The sequence below is a fragment of the Anomalospiza imberbis genome, chromosome 5 (assembly GCF_031753505.1).
Source record: "Anomalospiza imberbis isolate Cuckoo-Finch-1a 21T00152 chromosome 5, ASM3175350v1, whole genome shotgun sequence".
Lineage (NCBI taxonomy): Eukaryota > Metazoa > Chordata > Aves > Passeriformes > Viduidae > Anomalospiza > Anomalospiza imberbis.
This window is the reverse complement of record NC_089685.1, coordinates 3275889-3296459: the sequence shown is the minus strand read 5'-3', so window position 1 is coordinate 3296459 and position 20571 is coordinate 3275889. Positions and strand designations below refer to the sequence as shown.

At 48.0% G+C, this 20571-nt stretch overlaps 2 long non-coding RNA genes across 5 annotated transcripts in view; one reads left to right on the top strand and one right to left on the bottom strand.

Moving 5' to 3' along the window:
• LOC137473603 (uncharacterized) overlaps positions 1-8670 on the bottom strand; it is a 125320-nt gene extending 116650 nt beyond the window's left edge. Inside the window, exon 1 of one of the 2 annotated variants that reach the window (XR_010998888.1) lies at positions 8533-8670. This is a non-coding gene — a long non-coding RNA (uncharacterized lncRNA). Of the gene's footprint in view, positions 1-5714; positions 6537-8532 lie in introns of those variants that run through there. The other variant, XR_010998890.1, reaches the window with a different exon arrangement.
• Positions 8671-8825: 155 nt separating this feature from the next.
• Positions 8826-20571, top strand: part of LOC137473602 (uncharacterized) — a 34663-nt gene continuing 22917 nt past the window's right edge. Inside the window, exons 1-3 of one of the 3 annotated variants that reach the window (XR_010998887.1) lie at positions 8826-10791; positions 11624-12704; positions 13644-20036. This is a non-coding gene — a long non-coding RNA (uncharacterized lncRNA). Of the gene's footprint in view, positions 12705-13643; positions 20037-20571 lie in introns of those variants that run through there. The other 2 variants (XR_010998886.1, XR_010998885.1) reach the window with 2 other exon arrangements.

Genomic DNA, 20571 nt, shown 5'->3' with positions numbered 1-20571 from the left:
AATACTGCTTTTGAGGAATTCGGTTTTATTCAATGAATAGCATTTCAGCTCACAATTCCTGGTTACTTCTCCACAGTCACCATCTCTGCCTTTTTGGTCTCCAATATTCAGCAAGGACTTGCCCGTGAATGTCAGCACTTCCATTAACAAGGACTGGGAGAACAGAGGTCTCCACTCAAATCCCACCGAAATAGTACAGCTGAGCTCTGCCCTGCTTAACTCCTTTTAACATCAGCACCAGCAATACATGAAACCTGCAGTTTCTTGAAAACCAAAAGGAAGGCCTTTTCCTAAGTCACAAAAACACAAAGGAAAATAAAATTTCACCCCCCAAAAAAACCCCAATAATAATTATGATTATTAATAAATAAAAATAAACCAAAAATAAAAATAAACCAAATAAAACAAACCACAAAAAACCCGAGAACAAAAAAAAAACTTTAAAAAAACCAAAACAAAACCAAAACAAAGAAAACCCACAACATACAGTTGTGCTATAGTACAGTCTGATCAGAACAGCAGATACAGGCAGTGTTAGTGAAATTTTGTACATTTAATTGCTCCAACCTTATTATTGTTTCATATAGTGTCAACACCAAATAAATTTAAACCAAATTTAAGTGTATAAACATTCAAAATACTGATTTTTTTTTTTAGATCAATATTGTTTTATAAGCATCTGGATTACCAAAGGCACAGAGGGCTAACAACCCAAAGATTAAAGCTGTTTTATGGGAAAGGTGCACAACCCCCCTGCCAGAATTAGTCGTGGTTCCAGGACAACAACCTTTGGAGAAGCAGCTGATCCCATAACGCTGGATCCAGTGTTTGGCTTTCATGGGATCCAAACAGCCGCCGGCTTCCCTGAACAGATGCCCACGGACAGGGACGAGGAGGGACGAGCAGGACTCCGAGCCCTGCCTGCAACAGGGGCCCCCGCTGCAGCTCCAGCAGGAGGGTGGGCTCTCCGAACTGGAGCTGCCAAGGAAGAACTCCATCCAGGGAGCCCACACAGCAGTCCCTGGCGCTGCGGGTCTCCTCCGGCAGAGGGCAACGCTGGAAAAATCGCCGGGGAAGGAGCGGAGTATTCCATGGAAGCGACATCTGCCTCGGAGCACACGCAGCTCCGCGCCGCTCCAGCGCTGCCGCTCCGCCGGGGCTTCTCCTCCAGACCCATTTCCCGAGCCTGCGTTCTGCAGAGCGAAAAATATACCTGCTGCTTCCCACACTTGGAATCCTGCTCTCCATCAATGGGATAGACGTAATCCCCACCGCTCCAGGGTCCTGGAGCACTGCCACGAAGCCAGGGAAATTAGGATGTAAGGATCTCCCAAGAGCTACAGATGAGCCATCAATACCCAGCCGATGTTGACAGACGAACCCTGAAGTTATGCTAAAATTAAAATTAAAAAAAAAAAAAAGGGGGTGGAGAACGACACTGCAGAATGATACAGCAACTACAGCCTGCTCGGGAGCATTAACAGCGCTTTCAGTTTACAAAACACATCCAGATAATAGCCAGAAATGTCCTTTTCCTCCTCCTGCTGGAAGTAAACACGGTGGCTGGAGGCTTCGTCTCCCTCCCAGGAGACCTGACAGCTGCTCACATGAGCTGCTGCGGAGCAAGAAATCTCCCAAGTTCCAATAATCCGACCACAAGGATCCCTCCTGCTTCAGACACGTCTCACCAGCGCCTGACCACCGGTAAACACCTTCCTGTGCCGATGTAAATAATCATCAGCATAAAACCCCGGCAAACGCTTGTTTTCTTTCTGAACCTCGGTTTGATTTTCCCTTGTTTCCTCAGCACACTGGAATTTATTCAAGGCCAGTATCTGCCTTCGTTTTACAACTCTGTTTTTGCAGAAGCTGCTACAGTTGTGTTAAAATTCAGCAACCTGAGCATAATGCAGGTATTACTCAAAACAGCACGTTTTAGGGGAAATCCACACACAATGCTATTAAATGAACACAAAAATCATCTTGCTTTTCTGAAAATCTGAAAGCTACCAAAAAATATACTCAAAGACAACAAAGATGAAAAAGAAATAAACTGAATTCAAGGTATATTTTCCAGAGAGATCCAAACTTGCTCCACCTGTACTAGAAGTTCTGTGTGATGTTCAGCCCAAGCTAATAATCATTACAAAAAACAAGGATTACTTCAGGCTGAGCACTGAAATTGGTACATCTTGATGTAGCTCACAGGTAAATTGGGGCAGAAATAGCTAAATTTTGTAATAGCAGAAAATTATGTTTACCAGGTTTCCCTCTCCCCCCCATCCTGTTCACCTCATATTCCCCCGCCCACCCCAAACAACTAATTGCTGCTTCTGATAACTGGAGGGATGATACAAATGAAAGATAAAATAAAATAAATGGAAATGAATAATAATATCACATCACTATTACTGGCAGGCTGACTTCACAAGTTTTTTATTTAGATGAGACTACTGCTCAGCACTCTGCACATGTAAGCACACCACGGGCTTGGCTGCAAGAGAGCAAGGATTTGAAATATAGGACACAAAAAGCAGGATGACTGCTTCAGAATTTACCAACTCTGCTGATTTTCTACGCAATTGCACAATTTATGTTCCCTAATAGGACCTGCTCCTTACACAAGATACATTCAGAGGAGAGTTTGTAAACTCGGGGCTTACAATTGGCATTATAAATGCCCTCTCGACCATTTGTTTTTCAATTTCCTTTGCTTATATTTTAGTAAGACATTTCTATCACAGAAAGAATTGGGAAAAAAAAAAACACTTGTCATGGGCTAATACTTCTAATTATGAAAAACGAATTCTCAGGTAACAGTACATTGAAATTCAGCCCACTGAGAGACAGAGTAGAACCATCTCTCTTCATCCAAACTACTTCCCTCAAGTCATAAACCACTGTCAAAAGAAAACTTCAATGCCCATATTGACCAAAATTATTTAAAACAGGAATATTATTACAATTCTCTCCTTTGTTTGTCCTGCCAATTAAATCAGTTTTATGTAAGAAACTTGGATTTTCAGCTTGACTGCTTTATTACCATCATGAATTTTTCTGCCACACAGACATCACTATTTCAGGAATTTCCAAACTTACGTTTGGGAAGAAGCACAACACGGGGATACTTAAATTCTTTCCAGAGCTCAAAGAAGTTCATGAAAATCCCTAAATCAGGACCCACTGCAAGTGTTAAATTCCCAGATCAGGAATCTACGGAAGGATGAAATCTCTGACCTTGGTAAGGGTAAAACTCAGCACAAACAACTCCCACTTCCAGCCTCGCTGTTAGACAACAACACTACGTCTGCTGGCTGAGGTGCAGCATCCTGAGGGACTGGAAAAGGACAGGGGATTTTTCCTGCATTTGCATGAAATCCAAAGCCGAAAGAAAAATATTGTTTATGCTGAAATTCATGACAAAGAGTTGCAACCCCATTAATTCCATCTCCAGCCATTTAGAAAACCACGAGTCGGGATCCAAAATTATCATCAAACTGACTTGAAAGAATTGCTGGGGAGAGGCTGGGTTTTTTTTGTTTTTTTTTTTTTTTACTTTGAATTTCAGCATTCTTGTTTGCAAGTGTTCTAACCCTTTATGTGACAGTATTTTCAAGCTCTTATTCTGGTGATCTAATAATTCCAGGAGCAAGATGTTTATGGAAAAACACCATGCAAAATATGGCACGAACTACAGCCAGTCATGCTATACACGAGGTCAAAAAAACATGGTTCTGTGTTTTTATTTATAAATACAAAAGAAATATAGTAAACACATGATTACAGCAATTAGAATCTAGCTTGGATTAAAGAAATCCTCTTAATTTTAACACTATAACAGACTCATACAGCATAAACAATCACATTTTTAAGTAAGCTCACAATTTCCCTTTTTATTAAAACTGACAAAATGTTTTACTACTTCCTACTGCGAAACCAATACAAACACTAATTTAAATATTTCCTTTTCAGTTGCATTTTGAATACTTATGAAGACCAAAACATCAACCTTCTTGCCACCGAAATTGACAAGGCATAAGACCCTAATATGACGCTTTTTGTGTACCTTAAAGAAAAATGGGGATTGTTTCTATAAAAAGTGGAGAGAACTGGCACAATACCTATTTTTCACAGCCCTTTTTTTCATATACGTTGTATTTATCACCAAAACAGCTCCGTGGAACACAGTGTGCCGCACACATTGTGCCTTGTCATGAGCTGACAGCAAATGAAGAGAAGGTGAACCAAATTACAAAACAAAAATATTTTTTTCCCCTTCTCACCGCCTGAGAAGATAAATGATGTTAGTTATATTAAAGAGAAATGGGATAGGGGATCCAAAGGGCTCGTTTTACATTAACTGCATCTCACCAACAAAAACAGAGAAAGCAATTTCCTGGTGCATCAATTCCACGCCAGCACTTCCACGTACACTCCTAATTCCAAGGTGCTGGCACGCTGCACACCTCAAGGTATCCTCACATCTCCAGCACATCAACTGCTCCCCAGAAATTTCCTCTAATAAGGAAGGGCTCTTTCCCCCCTCCCCACCCCCCAAAAAAAAAATTACAAAGATAACACTGATATGGCAGCACAAACCACCTCGGCTGAATAAACATCTTTCTGTAGGTAACACCGTGTCAAATTACTCCGGTAACCAACACAAAGCACCAGCTCTCTCTCAGGACTTGTGTCACCACCCCAGTTCTTCCACCACTACAGTGCCCCTCACTCCTTTCTGTAATTTCTTGTTATTTTAAGGCCAGATTTCCTTCCTCACCCACAGTGGTCAGTATCTGGATGTTGTCATCATTTCAGATTGCAAAAAACTGTACTGAAAAAGTCAAGATGGAAGAGAAGCTGAAGAATGTTAAATATCATAAACTATTCCTGATCCGTTTACCGGACTAGAGCAGCATAAAACTGCAAACCTCATCTTTCCATCCTCCTTCTCATGTTCTGTATTTATAGGGTATTAAAAACCTCCTCCTCCTAAGCAAAGATTTGTTTCTAGTGCAACACCAAAGCAGTTTTAAATATCTGTGTAGAGTCCTCATCATTATAAAACCCTCTCTTCCTCTTCTCAACCCAGTCTCGTTGATCAGCTGTTATTTAACTCTTGAAGGCTACTTGAGACTCACCACATTACTAAAGGTTATGTAACTCTTAAAATACACTGAATTTCACATTTTTAAGCTGTACAATAGAAACATACACAACAAAACACACAGATGAGGGTTTCTTCCCTACCCCTCCTCCACTTATTCTAACCCAAAACATCCCAGGGATCTAGACTAGTGGTTTTCCATATTTTTTTTCAGCTTGTCGGCCACAAAATCTTTAGCAGTGCAGAAGAGAGTATAATGAGGATAAACCTACAGAAAACACATTGTCCTTTCCTCTGTGGCTTCTCACTGACCCCGAGTTGTCCACTGCCTGCAAAGCCGAAAGCTGCTGATCTAGAACCGAGTATCCCCTTACTGTTTGCTCTGCCACCCGAGAAGTTGCATTAAAACGGCATCACGTTCCTTAACTCCAAACTGACTCCCCTTTCTCCACATAACCTACTAACAACCCCTGCTCCAGAGCCTTTCGTAAAACCCTATTCCCAGGAACAACCACCCAAAACCACAACTTCGTCGGTTAAGATGCCTCGTTTTGCCACGGATTCAAACACGGAGCAAGCCGTTCACACGGAACACTGCCCAACCCACCTAAAAATAGGCTCAAAGCTCCAGGCTCAGGAGACTGAGAGCTCCACATGATCCTTGCAGCGTTCCCCGGCTTCACCTACATAGGAGCCTTGCCGTAACACTGCCGGGCTGGGCAGACACCGAGCTGCTGCTGTGGCTTACGCAGGAGAGCACGGAGGGAGGGAGGGGAAAGAAATTAAAAAAAAAATAGAAAAAAAAAAAATCACTGGGCATAAACAGCTCTCCTCGGAAGAGAAACACCTCCCTCTCCGGAGGCCAGAGCCAGCCACGGACAGGCTGTCACGGCTCGGCCATGACAGGAACAGCAGCCAGGGACAGGCCCTTCAGAGGTTTAATGGGGCCAGGGCCGAATGGACGCTCACGGTGAGCAAGGGCCTGGGAGCAATGGCAAGAGGGTCCTGGCCACATTCCCTGGGCAGGGGGGATTCAGGCTCCCTGGGCAGGTAGCCAGAGTCAGGTCCAGACAGATCCCTCTGGGCTGGGGGGCTTCAGGCTCCTCCCAAGCTGGCAGCCAGTTCTGTTCTCCATCAGACCCCACGGACAGGACAGCTGCAGACCCCCCTGTTCCCAGGCAGACTCCCCCCTGGACAGGAAGGCTCCAGGCCCCCCAGTGCCATCCTATCAGACCCACAGGCAGGACATCTCCAGGTCCCCATCAGACACCCCCACACCCCAAGGCACGAGAGCTCCAGACCCCACGGTGCCCGTCACATCCCCGATGGCAGGCGAGCTCCAGACCCCACGGTGCCCGTCACACCCCCGAGGGCAGGCGAGCTCCAGACCCCACGGTGCCCGTCACACCCCCGAGGGCAGGCGAGCTCCAGACCCCACGGTGCCCGTCACACCCCCGAGGGCAGGAGAGCTCCAGACCCCACGGTGCCCGTCACACCCCCGAGGGCAGGAGAGCTCCACACCCCACGGTGCCCGTCACACCCCCGAGGGCAGGCGAGCTCCAGACCCCACGGTGCCCGTCACACCCCCGAGGGCAGGAGAGCTCCAGACCCCACGGTGCCCGTCACACCCCCGAGGGCAGGAGAGCTCCAGACCCCACGGTGCCCGTCACACCCCCGAGGGCAGGAGAGCTCCAGACCCCACGGTGCCCGTCACACCCCCGAGGGCAGGCGAGCTCCACACCCCACGGTGCCCGTCACACCCCCGAGGGCAGGAGAGCTCCAGACCCCACGGTGCCCGTCACACCCCCGAGGGCAGGAGAGCTCCAGACCCCACGATGCCCGGCACACCCCCGAGGGCAGGCGAGCTCCAGACCCCACGATGCCCGGCACACCCCCGAGGGCAGGAGAGCTCCAGACCCCACGGTGCCCGTCACACCCCCGAGGGCAGGAGAGCTCCAGACCCCACGGTGCCCGTCACACCCCCGAGGGCAGGCGAGCTCCAGACCCCACGGTGCCCGTCACACCCCCGAGGGCAGGAGAGCTCCAGACCCCACGGTGCCCGTCAGCCTCCCCGGCCCCGGGGGCCACGTGACCGGCCCGAGGCGCCGGCACGTGGCCCCGACCGTAACAAACAGGCGGGTGGGCGAAGGGGGGCGACGGAGGGAGGGGCCGCGCTGCGCTGCGATTGGTCGGGAGGTCGCGGAGCGCGCCGGGGGGGGCGTGTCCCCGCCGCGCCGCCCCGGCGATTGGCCGGCGGGGGGGCGCGGTGGGCGTGGCCGCCACCCCCCCGCCCCCCCCCCCCCCCCGCCGCCTTGGTGCAGTGCTGAGGAGGCGCCAGGCGGGGGCCGCGCGCGCTTTTCCCGCCCTCGGCGGGGCCGCGGGACCCCCCTGAGGGCGCCGCTCCCTCACACCCGCCATGGCGGCACCCGGAGCTGCGCCACTCAGCCACCCGCGGCTGCCAGGTCTCGAACCCGCACACCCCACTTCACTCTCAGCCCCGGCAGCGCCTCCCGCCGCGACTCCGCGGAGTGCGGGACCGCTCTGGCGCTCCCCACACGAGCAGCGCTTCGGGCCCTCTCCCTGCGCGCACCCACCTGTGGGGCGCCCTCGGCCGCCTCCATCATCGCCCCGCTTAAAGCGCTTCAATATCCCCGCGGCGGCACCGCCTGTATCACGGACCGGGGCTGCGAACGGCAGTGCGGCCCTCCCCACCTCCCCCCCCCCGGCCCGCCCCGCTCCGCATCTTGTTTTCTCCATACGCACTTGGAAATGCGTATGGAGAAAAGCGGGATCGGGGAGGGGGGGGGGGCACGGCTGTTATTCCCGCTCTAATCGGGATACCCAAGCAACACCGAGGAAAACAACGCGGTGCAGCCCCGTTCTTTCTCCCCCCCACCACTCCGCGCTGTCACTTGGCTGCTGCCCCCATGTCGCGACGAACACACCCCCCCCCGCCATGTCGCGACAGCGCCCCGCGCACCTGCCGCGCCGCGTCCCCCCCGCCCCCGACCCGCCGTGTCCTACCGGGGGTGCGGGGAAAGGGACGCTCGGTTCTCCCTCCCCGGGGGAAGCACCGCGATGCCGGCGCTCCCCCAGGTGCGCGGGGGCTCCGCGGGTGCGGAGCGGGGGGAGCGGCGGGGAGGGGGCGGCAGGAGCCGGGATGGAGCCGGGATGGAGCCGGGATGGAGCGAGCCTCCCTCCCCCCCAGTTCCCCGTCCGCCCCCCCCCCGCCGCTTGTGTTTACCTCAAGTTTGAATTTTATCTGCGCAACATGAGCTGGAATGCGGACATGGAGGGCGGGAGGGCGCGCACACGCCCGGCGCTCCGCGGGGAGACCGCGGACAGCCCGCACACACACACCCCGCAACCCCTCCGCGCACACACCGCACCCCGCGCCCCCCGCCCCGGTCCCGCCGGTAACTTACCTCCGCCACCGGCTCGCCTCCTTCTCCTCCTCCTTCTCCTCCTCCCCGGGGGAAGGTGCCGCCCGCAGCCCCATCAGCGGGGCGGACACCGCGCTCCCGGCGCGCCGAGACAGGTGCAGCTGGGGCGGGCGGGTCGGGGGGCACCGCCACCTCCCCCGACGCCTCCCCAGGCTCCCCCACTGCTTCCCTCCGTCCCTCCCCACGATGTTGTTTCGTTATATCATGTCCATCATGTGACACCCGGAGGCCTCTCTATGGAAACTTAAAGGGGACTTTCACGTCCGCCGCCGCCGGACCCGCCGGTACCCCCGGGGGGCTGCGAGCCCCGTCGGTGCCCGCTTGCCCTCCCTTCGCTACCTCCCTTCCCTCCCCGGGGGGCTGCGCTCCCTGGTCCTATCCCCCTGTGCTTAAAGCAAGTTGCTGCGCTTGCTTCTTCTATTATTATTTATTAGGGGTTGGTTTGATGTTTGGATTTTAGGGTCTTTTTTCTTTTTTTCCCTTCTCTTTTTGCAGAAATGAATAACCGGGGAATAACCGGCCATGCAGGCACCGTGCGGAAGGATGGACCCCGCTCCTGGAGGCTGCGGGACCCGGTGCTCCTCTGCGGCCGCGGCGGGTCTCCGGTGCTGGAAGAGGCAGAAAAACAGCACCCAAAAAAAATCCGAAACAACCAAAAGAAAAATAAAAATAAAAGAAATAAGGCGGAAAAAAACCCGTGTTTGTGTCGGACTGAGGAGGAGTAGATGTGAGCGGTTCTGCCCGTGCGGGGTCGATGCGGTGGTCGCTACCGCCGCGTTTAACTCCGCCAGTCGGTAGCGAAGCGATTTCACCGTCCCGACCCGTCGCACCGCCGGCTCCCGACAGCCGGCTCTGTGCCGAGCTGCTGGAAGGAGCCGCTCCTAGGGATGTGCGCTGGCCACTGCAACGCTACCAGCAAGCAGCCAGCCCTCACGGAAAGGAAGAGGGAAGATGCCGACAATTCCCCGTGGTCCGGGCAGCCCCGGTTCCCCCGCGCATCCCGCTGCCCGGCGGGTGCGGGGCCGGCCGGCGGCAGCGCCGCGCTGCTCCGGCTGCTGTTCCGCCTGCGGTGCTGAAGTGGGTTTTATTCCCTGCTCTCCACCAGCCCCCAGAATTTGGGATCAGGGAGCTGAAGCCCATTCTCTCCACGGTCCCACCGCCGGGCTGACAATGCGCAGGGGGCTCTCGGGATTTTCCCTCTGGAAGGTTCGTGCAGGAGGCCCCCAAATTCTGCTCCCAAACTGGTGGCATCATGTCATTGTTGGTGATCAAGTGCAAGGCTTTAGGGGCTAGATTGAGAAGGGAGACATAGATTTGTTGTTAAAAACTGAAGGAGGAAAAGCAATCCTGCATTCACTCCTTCTTTACAGCTTCCAGCAGCTCCTCAGCAGATTAAAAAGCCATGATCCACAGATGCAGTAAATTTTAAGTTGGGGATTTAATTTCTTCTGTGTCCCACCACATTTTCTTGAAGGGAATCATATAAATGACTTTTTTCTAACTGCCGGGTTGGTGCCGATGGCTGTCAGCCACGGGAGGGGACCAGAGCCGCCCGGCCACCCAGCACAGGCCCAATCCTGCAGTAACAGTGGAACATCTCCGTCAGCTCTCCCATTTGTGCTTTGGACTTGAAATACCTGTATCTGCCCCACTCAGTTCCAGTGCCCATGCAATGAGCTGTATATCTAACAGATTGGTGTTTCAGATTTTTTATTTTTTTAAATTTTTTTGAGTTTTGTAAAAATTACTAATGATTTTAGCTGAAAAGAGTTAACGGAGTGAGGAGCAGTTCATCCTCCTTTCCTTACTTCTTCTCAGAGTCTTCCCTTCGTCCACCCTTCACACTGTTTATGTTTATACCTCCTTCTCATGCGATTTTGGGGGAAATTCCTCTCTGGTCTCCTTTCTGTCATTTATCCAGGCTGTCCCACTGCTGTGGAGTTTAACTACAATTTGTCTTGCTTCCCATATCTCTGGGCCTCATTTCCCTACCTCACTAAGCCTCTTTTTATTCCATACTCCTTTCTTCAGATCATGCTTAAAGGAGGAAGAGGCTGGAGCTGGGATTTAAAGTAGTCTTCTAGGAGTACTGCCAGAACTGATCTGTTTTACTCTGCTGCTGCTGCTGTTGCTGTTCTGCTGTGTCATGGGAAGAGTTTCCTCTCCACACCAACCCTTGGAAGCGGCACCTCGGGCAGAGCCGCTCGCTGCAAACCCCGGCCGTGTTTTACAAAGCCCCAGGTAAGTTTGTGTGGTGCAGGATTGAGCCTGGAAGGAGAAGGCACCACTGTCTTCCTGGGCTCTGACCTGGAGAGCTGGGCACGATTTTGGGAGATTTGCAGGAGGCAGAGTGGCGGCAGCAGCAGTGACAGCGCATCATCGCTCAGCTTTATTTCATTTTCTCGAGCCAAGACGCTTTAGATTACAGCCCAGCAGAAAAGGAAAATGAAGCATTTCTGTCAAAAGAGAGCTATTTCCCAAATTTGCTTTAAATTATTGCAAGATCTCACACTAAAAAAGAGCAGAGATTCTGTCTCCTCTTAAAAATTGTTGTTAGTTATAAAATCTTTACGATCTTGGCTCTCTCCCCCTCAGCCTGTCTCCTTCAAAAACTTGCTTTCAAAAATGTAAAGTTTAAAGATGACTCTTCTCTCTCTCTCTGTCCCCTCTCCCAAATTTATGTTCCTTGGAAAGGCCTGAAGAAGCCTGAGGCCATGTCTGCCCATGAATAAACACCGACGTGCACATACACGTGCGTATCCACGCACATATCCACGCACACACACAGGATTTAAAGCATCCCAGTGAAGTCCACATATAGGAAAATCCTTGATCATGTGATAAGCTTTAATATCTGCCTTAAAATTAATCCCTAAATGATGGACTCAGTGTGGTGGCAGATCACAGGAGGCTCAGTAGCTGGGGCTCCTGTGCAGGTTTTAAAAACTGCCAGATAAAGTCTCCTGTTTGATGTTGTATTAATTTGTTTGTTCACAGCAGCTACCTGGGAAATGCTCATCTAGTGAAACCAAGTAAGAAAACTTTATAGGGCTCTGATCTTGTTTTTCCACAGTTAAAAAGAAAGACCTTGTCATGAGGTCAGGACAAGATCTGATGTTATTACACAAGGAAATGGCTAAAGTTGGCTGCAAAGTTCTTCAGGTGCTCTGTTGGAGATAATACTCCTGAATTTTATTGGAGCTTGAGTTTTGAAGATGGTCCTGCTTAATTCTCAGCGTTGTCTTTGCGTTTTTTCGTTCATTTTTGTTATTGACACTGAATTTTCTTGTTTCACTTCTCTTTCGTATTCATTTCACTCTTTAGTTCCCACGTGTTAGAAAGTGCAGTTTCATTTAGACTCTTGAGAGAAGAAAGTCTGATTCCAGAGAGCAATTTGCAGCAATATATTTTCCTTGCCACTCACACAAAAACATCACTACTCCAACAGATATAGATATAAACAATGCTGACAGGCCCTCAAAACCAAATTCAGATTGTGAAATTGAGGCAAATAGCCCAGAGAACCCGAAATGTTCTGGTTTCTAAAATGCTGTCTGCTGTCAAAAATGGGGTAAAATAAAGCTTTGTTTACGTGTCGAGCAGAGTGTTTGTTGATCGAGTTTCTAAGGTGATGTAGCAGGAAATGCTGTTCTTGGGGAAAATGACATGAACAAAGCATGAAACTATAATTCAGCAGCTATTTGTCAACTGATAGCAGAAGAAAAAAAAACATTTTTATAAAGCAGTGAGAGGTTTTTACTGAAGTTTTTCTCTCCTTTGCTGGCATATATGAAGGCAGCTTCTCACCTGCTCTGCTCCTGGATATAACTACTTGCAAGAGCAGAGCTAAATCATTTATCAGAAGGAATGTTTCCATCAGATCCAAATATCTACACTGGCTGCCGTTTCTACGTCATGTCACGGATGAGATTGATGCTCAAGCAAGGTTATAATGTACCTGCATTTTCTCCAGATTGGTGCCAAGCTTGCTGAGTCATTTTCCCTGTTCCCATTCTGCAGCCGGCTGCTCGCTCGCTATTCCCTGTTATTTGTGTGGGTCGTAAGCTCAGCAACAGATGAGAATAAATGCTAATATTTCTTTAGGCTACCTCCCTAAGGAAATAAAGGTTCTGCTGCGCTGCTTTTCTGTGCAGGTACGTGTCCATCCCCCTCTCCCAAAAGCTTCTGAACCCATTAATGGATTCCAGATGAATTTGGGAGGAAGCAGATACTTCAAACTCAGTTATATTTCTGCAAGGTGCACAAGGGCAGGAGGGAGAGACTCGGATCAGGAATTGAAGCAGAACTCAGCCCTAACGCCTCCAGGTTGGCATCCACCTTCAAACCACCAACCCACCCCTAGCAGGCAATTAATCTCTGTGTAGTGACTCTGAGCCACAGCGCTGCCCTAATCTGCCTAGTACGGTTTTCTCTGGCTGGCAAGGGATATCAGGGAGAAGCAGAGGAACTGAGCTAACTCAGGGAATGAGCTGTTTTCTAGGCACAGTAATAGAGGAATTTATGGAGTATCACTATAAGCAACGGAAAAGTTAATACCTGGGAATGGCTGTACATTGTTTGTGGGAATGATTTAGCTTTTGTGTCAGTCCCAAAACAAACCATGGCAGAGGAGAAGGTCAGGCTGTTCCTAGAGCCAGCACAGCTGTCAGTCTGGTGCTGTGTTGCTCTTGGCACTAAAGCTAAGGGCCAAGATCCCCCACCCACACCTCTTCCAAGTGTGGATGTGTTTCCTCTGCGATGCCAACATCAGGTGAAGAGCAGCCTCAACCACAGGCTTCAGGCTACTGCAACTGACAGCCCCACTCTCCCATCTTCCTTTCTGACATAGCCTGGCTGTAGCTGAGGCTCTGAATTGGTCTGTGTTTGAGAGAGCCAAGGCTGGGGTGTCTCCTCATGGCTAGTGCTGGGTCTCTACCTTGGCTGGAGCCCTCCCGGTTGCCTAACGGAGATGGGAGAGCTCCAGCCCTGCATCTCCGCCTCAGGGAATGCTGGTCATGTTGGGACTGCAGACAGGATCAGATCCCTTCTCACCTGAGAGCAAAGGATTAATTTATGTGTCCTTTCTCCACCAGCTGATCTCGCTGGGAGCAGCCACCGGCGGGGGGACACCCTGACGCTGCCCGTACCATACGCACTCATCTCCATTGCAATTAGTTTGATGCAACAAACAGCTCCAGCGTGACAAACTCCAGGCTAAAAAAAGCCAGGACTTCATCTGCATAAACTGGATGCACCAAGTATGTATTGTGTGTCACCTCCCTTATGTCCCACATTTGTTCCTGCAGCAAATGGCATATGCTCCAGCAGTATCACGTGGTCTGAATGGACTCTTGGAAATACAGCAGGGAACTGATGCTGGTAGTCTTTGGAATTAAGACATTAGTTGTGATCCTGCTTATGGACCTATTCTGGAAGGAAGGTTTTTGCATATAAATTAAGATTCATTATCCTCTGATGAATAATCTATAAAATTGGAGCCAGCCTCCCCATCGATGAGCAAGTTATTATTTCTGGTTTAGCTGTTAGACACCAGCTGAGACCAGGGGCCTCATTCTCCTGGCCACTGTGTAGTCACACCCAAGGAGATGACCTCTGCCTTGAAGAGCTTACAAAGCAGAACAACAAAAGAGTGAGCAATATAACACTCCGGCAGAGCAAACACAGTGACCTTTTGCAAATGTCAAGTTAATACCATGATCTGGAAGTGGAAGGGGCTTATCAGAGGGTGGGTGGGTCAATGAGGATGGGACACACTTCGGGGGGGTGGGAATGAGATGAAGGAAAAGCCACAGCAGAAGCTGCGTGGTGTGAGATGCAGAGGAAGCGCATACAGAGCATTCTGTGGTCAATTGGTGCATCCAGGGTAAAAAATGGGGGAGAGAGTCTGATGACCCTGGCCACAGCTCACAGAATAACCAGCTCCCCAAAGTCTCACAGCCTGGAGAGGGGAGGTGGAGAGGGCAGAGGTGGACAGAACAGTTCCTCCTACGCTCTGGTTCCGCACAGGCAGCTGGAGGTGTGATAACCCTGTTTTGGGGCTGCTTCGCTCCGTGGCTCAGCCTCCTGCAGCTGTGTTTGCTGCAGCTGAGCCTCGGGGCTGGAGTGAGATGTAGTTCAGCTCTAAGCTGCTCTAAGTCCAGGGCAGCACATAATTGAATATTAACAGGAACAGCTCTAGGAGCTGCTGGGACTCAGGAAGTCACAATTCCTTCTCCGCCGCTCCTTCACCTTCGTGGGAGGTGATTGCTGGAGGCCTTAATGGATGTGAGATATAATATGCTTTCCTCACATTAGCCCCAGTTAGCAAACTGAGGCTTTAACCACATCCTACCCTCTCTGATCATTTCCTCATCCACCTCTTCAGCAGCATGAGAAATGCAGTAGCTGCAGCCACCCCAGCGACTGAGCAGAGAGGTGCAGAGACCATATGAACATTGATTTCACACCTCATCTCCCAGTGAATGAAGGGGTCCCACCTTTAAGGACCATCAAAATTTGCCAAATTCACATTATTGAATGCTTGGTCTCAGTATCATCCTCCTGGAAACAGGAATTATTTAGTTGCTGGATGGGGATCAGCCTACAGTCATGGTCGTGAGCATCATACAAGATCTATAAAGTGATATTTAAGTTGAAAACCTTTGGTACCATGCCTTTGTTAAATATTCAAGGTAAAATACAGCAGCAAATTCATAGGCACTTGGGTCTCTCCATGCTGCCTGATCAGCTGAACTGACTAGTTGCCCTCTCTAAAAATGTAGATAGATATCTTTCTCTCCTCAAACTCATGCTGTACATCTACACTGGGAAGTTCAGTCTTCACTCACGCTACTTTTACGGAGGAAGCTAAGTGCTTTGCAGGAAAAAAGATGCCCACAAAAACCCATCCCTGCCATCTGATCATTCAGAACTTGGTGTTAGTCTAAGAAGGAAGAAGGCAACATGTTCAGAGTACCAGAAAATTCCCAAAGACCCCGAGGGCTGTGCTGAACAGCAGTCAAAATCTAAAGCTCCTCCTCTTGTCTTTTTAGTCTCTTTTCCTTTTTTTTTTCCTTCTCTCTTTTTTCTCACTTTAAAATTCACAATATCCTCAATGTATTATTTTCCTTCAGGTCCACCAGCACTTGTTCATCACATAATTGCTTTCTTTTTCAAAAAACATGCTCCTATATCGCCTTTTTTTCTTTTTTTTCATTAGTTGAAGTACAATGGACTCTACCATGAGACTGCTCCTGGTTTTGTTTGACTTCTCTTTTCCTTTATCACTACCCAGAGACATCCAGCAGATTGTTTCATAATCTTCTTAGAGTTCAGAGTAAGTATATTTCTTCCAGATAGGAAGATAGCCTGCAAACGTCCTCCTCCTTTTTCCTCACCACCTGCTCCTCTTGAACAACACTTCTGGCAAACTTTATCCACGTATTATTCATTTATTCACAAATTAGATGTTCCTTCTTAAGGAAAAGTGAGGAACACACTGTTTCCCTGGCATGCAATGTATGTTTTTGCACAGCTGCTTTGCCCTCCAGCACACTCCCGAATTTTTGGAGCCTTCGGGAGCGAAGACCTCAGCACCAAATTCATCCCCAACAGCCACACGCTGTTTGTGAGAAGTCTGCAGAAAAGGAGGCCCTTCATTCTGCTTCTGGTGCACTAGGGAAGAGAATTGCTGGAGCTCTGCAGTGCACAGGAGGAAGGATTGCTTTTGTTATTGGTCAGGGAAGCTCTGTGCTGCGTTTGGTATCACTGGCTTCCTGCTGTTGTTGGATAATTAATTAACACCAACGGAGTGTTTGAAGCTCTGCTAAAGTGCAAACACAGGATTTGCGTCGATATTTCACATTCTGGCCAGGCATGGGGAAGATGGAAGCGCTGTCATGCCTCGAGGAGACAGTCATGGAACAGGGGAGATGGAGCAAGACCACGAATTCTCCCCGGTGTCTTGAGCAGGATCCAGACATCCCTGAGAGAAGCTAATCAACATCCAGAGAGGAATACTTACAAACCGATTTAGAACTTTTAATTCATATAAATTTGCTTTGAATTTGTGGGGTTTTCTTCTTTCCCAGATATCCAGTAACAACAATCTTTTCCAGTTTATTTCTGTGAGACCCAGAACAATTGTCAATAACCTTTTTATAAGTCTCCGCTGCCTTGGAAGGCAGTTTTCATCTTCTCTCACGTTTTTTCCCTCCTGGAAAAAGCAAAGAAGATCCTCCAGTTTTTTTGAACCACTCATAATTCTCATAGCTTTCTTCCAGCCCCTGTACAATTTGTCTATGACATTCTTCTACCTTCTCCTAGTACGGCATCCAGACCCACACCTGGTATTTCCTTGTTAGAGTGGAATCATTGCTTCTGATGTTTCACTCTTGTTCATACGCCCCAGAATCAGATTTGCTTTATTTTGCAACAGCTGTGTCCTCTGCAGTGCCTCTTTCACAGCTCTTTTTCCGTTGAATGCCTGCTTGACCAGAGTTTTGCCACTTTGCATTGACATGTTTTGTTGCTTTTTACTTTACTGAACCAAATCTAGTTGATTTTATACTGTTACTCCGATTTCCCAGCCACATTTTGGAACACATCCTCAGGAGTATTTATATAGTCTTTATTTTGTCATCCAAATAACTAATGAAAATATTAGAATCAGGTCCAGGAGCAAACCCTGCGGGAGCCCTTTTGGAAAACCTTCCAAATGCAAAGGAAAGGAATTAGTAATTCTTGTGTGAATACATTTATTTTCTTTTGAGTATGTCTTAAGATGATTTGACAGAGATCATAGTTCCTGGTCAGCTTATAGAAATGTCATATGAAATGGTGTTAAAAACCCTGCTTCTTTCAAAATACATGACATATTCTCCCTCTTCCTTATTCTATAACACAGTTGTTGGGTTCAGAGATGGAAACTGGATGGTTTTAGTGTCACTCCTCTATGACAAATCCAGTCTGACTGATTGTATGTTTTTCTATTGTCAGTCAAATGCTCACAAAGAGATCGTTGCACAGTTTATTGTATTAAAGTTTTTGCATTACACGGTGAACTGGCTGCTGTGTAATCCCCCAAGTCCTGCTTCCCCTTCTTTAAAACAGGCACTGTGTTTGGGATCTCCTCCCTTCTCCATGAGCTCTCCTGGATAATTACTAATGAGTCAGATTGTTCTGGCCAGTGCCTGAAGTGCTCTAGGGGGAACTTCATCCAGTCCTGCTGACTTGAATTTGCCTAACTTCTCTGAAGGATTTTAGCAGTGTTTATTTGCTAGTATGGATTGTCCTACCCTCTGCAGTAAAAGTGGTCCTGATAAATACCAGTTCATAATCTTTTTTTATAATATTTTATTTTCCTCCGTAGCTAAAGCATAAAAACTAATGAATGCTCCAGTCTTTTCTCTATTGTTATTTCTGTTCTCTCATTTCCATTAATTCAGTTATGTATAATTTCCACTGCCTTCCTCCTTTTTCAATACCTCTGCAGAGCATCCTTTTATCGCCCTCTATATCCCTTCCTAATGGAAACTCATTTTGCCCCTGGTCTTTCTCATTTTAGTCCTCCACTTGCTCTATTCTTTTACAGACATAATTTTCCTAGTCTTGTTTCCCACCGTTGTACAGCTTGATGTTCATCCTCCTTTCTCTGCTTCCCTCACTCCTTCCTTTCCTTGGAGGAAGATGTTCCATCATTTTCTTATCTCTCTCAATTTAATTAACGCCCACCTCCCTGTCCTCAGCAATCTCCTCCTGTTAGTCAGTCCAATCCCAAAGAGCTCCAGTGTCCTTGTCCCACAGGAACTTTGCTCCATCGTTTGCACTTCTGTTGCCTCCAAACACAGTTTCACACCCTCCTGCTGGTCTTGCAAGGCAGGTTTTGTACAGTCCCTCTTTGCAGAGCACCCTTGGCTCATTTGCCACATAGGACAGCATTATTCATTTTACTCCATTATTGCAGATCTAATTAATAATGAGTTTGTCTCTTAAACCCATGCTCACCTTTGCAATATGCCAGTCCTTGCCCTGTCTTTTTTCTCCATCCAGAAGGATTGAAAGAGGACATTTCCCAGCCCCTCATCTCTTTCCCTCTTCTTCCCAGGGCATGCATTTAGAGCTAGGAGGTTTCATTAAAACCCTTTTTAGGGTGGTAGATGAGGATGATGCTCCTGCAAGCCCTACAGAGATCACCTGCCTGCTGAAGCTCCCCTCTCCAGCCCGGTGTGAGACCAAGCAGGCTTTTAGGAAAGGCAATTAAGAGGTCTGACTGTACCATGCACTGAAGCATCCCTTCACCCTTTCAGATCTATAGTGTCCAGCACACAGATGACGGTTTTTTTTTCTCCACCAAAAATTGTGCTGCTATCTTTTAATAAATCAGACAACAAACCTGGGCCTATATGAGATGTATTAAATTAAGTCCCCAGCTCTCTGGGTCACTGTTCTTCATAAAATGATTACATCTCTAAACAGGGAAAAACACAAACCTGCAAGGTCACAGAGACCTGCAGTTCCATGCAGATCCACCTGCCCCTTCTTTCTCATTAACTGCACACAGCTGACTCCTGCTCAAGGCTTTCCTTAGGCTCTCCAGGCTCATGGGCACTCTCCACTGAGCAGGTCCAAGGACTGAGGTAGCATTTAAGCTGGGTGAATATATCTGCCCGCTTCTATTTTGGCAGAGAGCATTAAACAAGCAGCTCTCAGAGGGGCTACTGGTGAAGCTGGGCATTTCTGCATGCTGGAGGCAGCCCTGGGCTCACAGAGAACACCAGAAGAGTACAGGTTATTAAGATAACAAGGCTTATTGCTGTCATTGCCTGCCTATAGGAGATTGTTGAAAAGACAACACCAGATTTTGCTTGAAGTTGCACAGTGATAGGACAAGAGAAAATCAACTCAAGTGGCAGAAAAGGATGTTAAAACTAGATATTAGGAGGGGAAAAAATACAACTAAAGTAGTTAACAACTAGAACAGGAGTCCAGAGAGCTTTTGGGATCTCTATCCTCCCCTTTCCCAGGGAAGGACTCCAGGAAATCTGATGGAAGTGTATGAGAGAGGAGCCTGGAAATCCCTGAAGGTCTTTCCCTCCCCAAATCTCTGTGATGTTGAAATCCTGTGTGGTTGGGTCTGGGGCAGTCCTATTGCTGTCCTGCTCATTCCAGCTGATTGCCAACTAAATTACAAAGCTGCCTGAGCATGTTGGTTCTGTTTTGCATAAATTTGTAAGGATGCTCTGTGTGGAATCCTAAGACTGTATAATAGAAAAATCCCAGGTAATTACAAATTCATTGGTTTAAACCTGATCCCAAACAGCATCAAAGAAAATCTGATACAGGCTGTGATTAGTAATGAATTAAAGGATGCTAACCTGATTGATATGCTTGAGCAGTTTTATGGAAAGTCTGTCATGTCAAACAAATGAATGTTTTTTTAATGAGAATGTAAGTTTGGTTAATAAAGATAAGCCTGTTATAAATTACTTAGATTTCTGCAAGTTATTGAACAGTTCCTGAACACAGTCCCAATTAAAGGAAAACGGTACAAAACCTAATCTGGGATACTAAATGGATTAAAAACTATTTCAGCAAGAGATCTTATAATGCAATTTGAAATTCAATTAGACTAGAGATATTGAAGTCTTCCATTTATTTATTTTGGACCCTGGGTTGTTCAGTGTCTTTGGGATTGACCCAGAGGAAATGATAATAATCATCACTGATAAACTTGAAGCTGACGTGGAAGTTCCAGACTCATGGCAGGAGAAAGCCAAGGAAATAAGGTGAATTTAAATACAACAAAGTGCAGTGTCATTGTTGTTAAATGTGTGGATTGTGTTGGCAAGAAGAAAGACAGCAGCCTAGAGTGTGGGAACAAAACAGCCCAAATAATCCATAAATGTGATCATGCTGAGAAAATTTCGCAGTACCCCAACTCAACTAACAGCAACCAAAGTTTTTTCTTCTCCCAAGAAGCATTCAAAGAGCTGTTGCCAGGAGGTACATTCACCACCATGC